We start from the raw sequence: 5,000 nt of genomic DNA, 5'->3' as shown, positions 1-5,000 counted from the left end.
TTACCTTTATAAAACCTCAGTTTTCTGTTTCCTTATAGGCCTATACGTCTTTTCACCTTACAGCTGGTAAGCTTAATTCGTTTCTCACAAATCCGTGTTAACTTCTCCTTTACTTGTTTATTTACGGTTTATTTTAGTATGTTGTCTTCTAGAATATAAGATCATTTCAACTACGTGTATAGTTAATGTTAGTCTTGAATTAGTTATGTACATTATTAATGTAGTTTTCAAACTTTCCTTCTTGTCTTTCTTGGAAAAAGAGATAATTTCTATTCCATGTATGTACAGTATAGAAATCTAGAGACACGTTGTTAGGGATTTGTCCTGCGATGTCATGCATGTATTTGAATATATTTACTCTTTCATAGATGTAGCATTTATCTAAAGAGAACCAGAATAGGCCCACATGGCAGCTCGGCTTCAGAAAGAAAAAAATTACTTCGCTTTTTTTTCCATGTTTCCATTGCCTTCTAGCTGTTCATTGTGAAAGATTGACTGTAAGCAAAGATCAGGGTCTGTTTTCAGTAGATTTTCATATAGATTAGGTTGACAATAGGTGAAGATCTTATAAGGAAAAGCTGTGTATGTATAATGTCTATTCTGCACGATTATTTTCATAGAGAAAAAAGCATAAATGACAAAAACTATATCGAAGATATGCTACATCAAAACATCTTGAAGACAGTATTACATAATTTGTATTATTAAATATGTATTAGGTTGGATGTTTTACCTTCAGTTGGGCTGTATGTACAGTCGACCCTATCGCCATGTTGAAACACATTTTGTTACTTTGTTAAGTCTTCTTTCCGTTTTACAATCGGACGCCGATTCCCGGCGTGAAACTCTTGTATTGGCGGCCGTCGTGCCTTCTTCGTTGTCGTGATGGTGCTCGTAATCTTTAAGTTTGAAAAGCAATAAGTTAAACACTCGCAATCTGAGACTTCTGATTGCTTTGTGGAGGCTTTTGCATGCTTGCTTTTTTTTATTCGTTTGTTTGTTTGTCGTTTCGTCTGCTTTAATGTTTGTTTAGCAGTGTGCCAGGATCCTTCCGCATTCTGTATCTAACTCCGACGATTAGGATTTCTCTAGTTTTGCTTTAATTTTCTTCTGATATTTAATGTTTCATTGTTATTTTTGTCTCAAATATTTCACATCCTTTAATTGTTAGTTATTCTTATTGCTTGTGAAATCACTGGGAAGTTTCCAAACTCCGTTTTGAGCTGCTGTCTACACACTGCACAGGACGATTCACACTTGTTGCCGTTGGTGGACATTTGTTTACATCACCATCTTCTTCTTTGCTGAAATAGATAGGAAGTTGGGAGTAGCATGGCGTTTTCTTTATCCCATCGTTTGAAAGTATTCCTGGTAGTGTTGTTGTTTTTGCTTTTTTTTGTTTGCGCTATGGCAGTTTGTGTATTATTCTAGAAGATTTTTGTTCTGTCTGTTCGTTCTTATCATAATCACTATTTGGTATTATTATCGTTAAGGGGAAGCTGGTAACGTTATTCTTCAATGGCAGTCGCTCAGAAGTCGTAATATTGTCGAAAACTTAAGTAATCTATTTTTGCTTTTTTTCTCTATTCATTTCAGGAAAACAAAGAAGCAATACATTATTTTGTCATTTAGCTGTATAAGCTCAATTCACGTTAAGTGCTGTTTCTTAGTAATTCATGTTTGTTGTTTTTCAATTATGTTCTCTCACATTTTATGAATGATCAACAAGGCAATAATTCTTTTTATTTACTTTATCTGTGTTTTAGTAGTGTTTTATGCTGTAATTCTTTACATAATGTATTTCCTTTATAGATTTCCTTTGTTTTAGTGCCGCTTAATTTTTTCGTTCTTATAGTTTGTTTCTCCTTTGGAAATAGAAACAACTTTAGCTGTTTAATTTTCATTTTTGTTTACTTCTTTTGTTTCCATTCATCAACATTAAGACGATAGAAGGTCGTCCTAAATAAGAATGAATAACTCTCATTTATATTTTGTGCATTTGTTCTAACTTCAGAAACAAACCCGCCCTCTGAATTGTGTAGTTTCCAAAGGTCTCCAGATACACCTGCCACTTCTATATAATTTTCTAGGAGTATCTGGCAACTATTTCATTTCTTATGTTGACATCATTGTCAATGTCTTGCACACCAAATTTCCACACATATCAATACTCGTTCGTTCGATTTTTAATACTGACCACATAACGGACATTCTTCTTTTAATTCTTTCACCATCTTTTTAATATATTTTGTCATCATTTTTATTCTTTCTTGAATGCATGTAGAGCTCCAGGTACAACCTTGGCCACTTTCAAATCCTGTCTTCCAGTAATGATAAGACAAATATGGAGGTCTCGATGCTCTTCCATAGTATTTATTTTCATTAATGCTTTTATTTGAGTAACCCTTCTCTTACATAGCTATATAGATATTTTCAGTTTATTCCATGTTATCATTAAAACTTAATTTGCATTTTTTGCACTGCTGTTTTTTTATTTGCTTGTATTTTATTTTGCTTTTAGCACTTTGGTACAATCTGTCTATCATTCCCTTTTTCACTCTTTTATTTTCGTTTCCTTTTATTTATTTTGCTCTATCATTTGTCTTTACGCTGACACCAGAAATTTTGATTTCATCATTTTCTGTACTGCGTATCCCATATTTGCCAAATATGATATTAATCAAAATATAGATAAAAGCCTTCCATTATATCAATTACAAGGGGTATGGTTGCATCTGAACATTATATTGCAGATAGCAATAAGTAAAGTATTCGGATTTCATTAATCATTATAAATATTTTTGTACAAGAATATATTACCTCAGAGAATAAAAGAAAATATTGACACAATGTTCACCATGAATATGAAAATAACACCCAGTTAAGAAACTAATCATGTTAAGCCATAATTATAGTTCTTAAAAGTTTTTTCGTCTTTTTTTTTCTTTCTTTAAAGTGTCAGAACAGAGCATAGAAAAAGCGAAATGTCTTTCACATTCTGAACTTTAAATGAACTCGGTTTAATTACATAATACCTGGTGATGTTCATCTGATCTATTTTTATATTCCAGTTTTCATTTCGCTCTAAGTTTTATTTACCTTTATGGTCTGTGTTCAATTTTAGGTTCACTTTGGCCTACGTTCTTATCGATAGTTTTTATTTTGCTATTTAACGTTTATTTTGCATTTATTCTTATTACTAATTTCTATACTTTTTAAGTTTTCTATTTATTTAGTATTTCATTCCTTTATTATTATAGTTTTATTCTGTTATCAAACATGTATTCATTTCGTTCCATTCTTCAAATTTCTTTCTCACTTTCAAATTCCTCATATCTCGTTTAAATCAATTATGTTCAAAACTTTATTTTGTTTAGCATATATCTCTTTTCATTTTCAATCGTTTATATCATTCATTATTTCATTTCAAATCCCACTTATCATGTTTATCATAGACTGCTCTTTCGCTTTTCTGTTTATAATTTATATATATTTTGCTACAATTACTTTTGCTTTCTTCTTCGTCTTTAATTTGCATTTTTATTTGCTTGTTTTATTTGCAAGACATGTTTTATTTATTTCCGTTTGCATTATTTTTAGTTCTTTTATTTTCTTTACTTGTTTTTTAGTTTTTTTTATTTGCATCGCTTTTTTTCGTTAAGTTTATAAGTTTGTCTTACTTTTGTACCTTTTAGTTTTTTTTAAGTTTCTCGCTTGATTTATTTGATTAACCTTTTTAAGTTTCTCATTTGATGGTGTCGATTAATTTCACCTGTTATTAGTTCCTCGCTTGATTACGTTGATTTGTTATCCCTTTTAATTTCATCAAGTTTCCCGCTTGATTATATTTGTTTAATGTATCTTTTATTCTCCTCAAGTTCCTAACTTGATTATGTTGGTTTGTAAACCCTTTTAATGTTTTAAGTTTCTCATTTGATTATGTTTGTTAATTGTACCTTTTATTTCTTTTAGTTATCAGCTTGATTATGTTGATTTGTAAAGCTTTTTTTTTATTTCTTTTTAAGTTTCTCATTTTTTGTTAATTGTACTTTTTATTTTCTGAAATTTCCTCCCTTGATTATGTTGAATTGTAAACCCCTTTCATTTCTTTAAGTTTCTCGCTTGATTATATCAATATTTTGTACCTTATGATTTTTTTACGTTTCTCGCTTGATTATGTTGATTACGCTTATTTTTTTACGTTTGATTTCTATTATTTTTCTTTAATGCAATTTCCGTTCCCATTTGAGTTATATTTTGCTCCTTTGCTTTTAATTCTTTTTCTTATAACAGTTACAATCGCAAAAAATAAAAAAAAAATAAAATCTTTAGAAATGTAAGGTTATAACGTCGTCCATTATTTTGTATATAAAGTTATATTGTATAAGCCGTCTATTATCAATGGTTGCATGAGAATTGTAACAGTGTTTTGGGGTATAAATAAACAGTATATATATATTGCTACACTTACTTTTTTTTCGTGGAAAAGAACGAAATTTATACAAATAAAAAGGACATATTTAAAGTTGTTTTATTATTATACCATAATTTTTTTCTTATTTCAATTGTGAATGATTGTAAGGACAAAAAAAAAAAAAAATAATCGGAATTATTCAAAAGAAGAGAGATTTATTCAAAATAAATGTATATCTCTTGGTGTGTACATACCATTAATAAATGCATTATATTATATTGCTTCAAAATAGAATCTAATATGTGGAACAAGTTAAAAAGAGAATACGCATAAAATATCTAGTAAAAGAAAATATATATATTTATATTACAATTGGTACCGAGTAATTCTGGAATTCTAGACCTTTTATGCGTTCATTAAAGCAAGGTTATGATATATTTATCACCTTGCATGTTCTGTAAAGCGAGGTCAAACAGAACAGGAAGAAGAACAGTCAAGATTTGACCTTAACATTGACTATTCGTTACAGAATTTGTATGAACTAAAGAGAGAAAATTTTGCAACGGGAAGAATCTTGGGTGAGAAA

The 5,000-nt window shown here is 29.7% G+C and overlaps 1 long non-coding RNA gene across 1 annotated transcript in view; it reads right to left on the bottom strand.

Moving 5' to 3' along the window:
- The window catches only part of LOC137654524 (uncharacterized), a 42,963-nt gene extending 38,746 nt beyond the window's left edge, over positions 1–4,217 (bottom strand). Inside the window, exon 1 of the long non-coding RNA XR_011046647.1 lies at positions 734–4,217. This is a non-coding gene — a long non-coding RNA (uncharacterized lncRNA). The remainder of the gene's footprint in view (positions 1–733) is intronic.
- Positions 4,218–5,000: the final 783 nt, after the last annotated feature.

This window comes from Palaemon carinicauda, chromosome 15 (genome assembly GCF_036898095.1).
Source record: "Palaemon carinicauda isolate YSFRI2023 chromosome 15, ASM3689809v2, whole genome shotgun sequence".
In the NCBI taxonomy this organism is placed as follows: Eukaryota; Metazoa; Arthropoda; class Malacostraca; order Decapoda; family Palaemonidae; genus Palaemon; species Palaemon carinicauda.
This window is presented reverse-complemented; position numbering and strand designations above follow the sequence as displayed.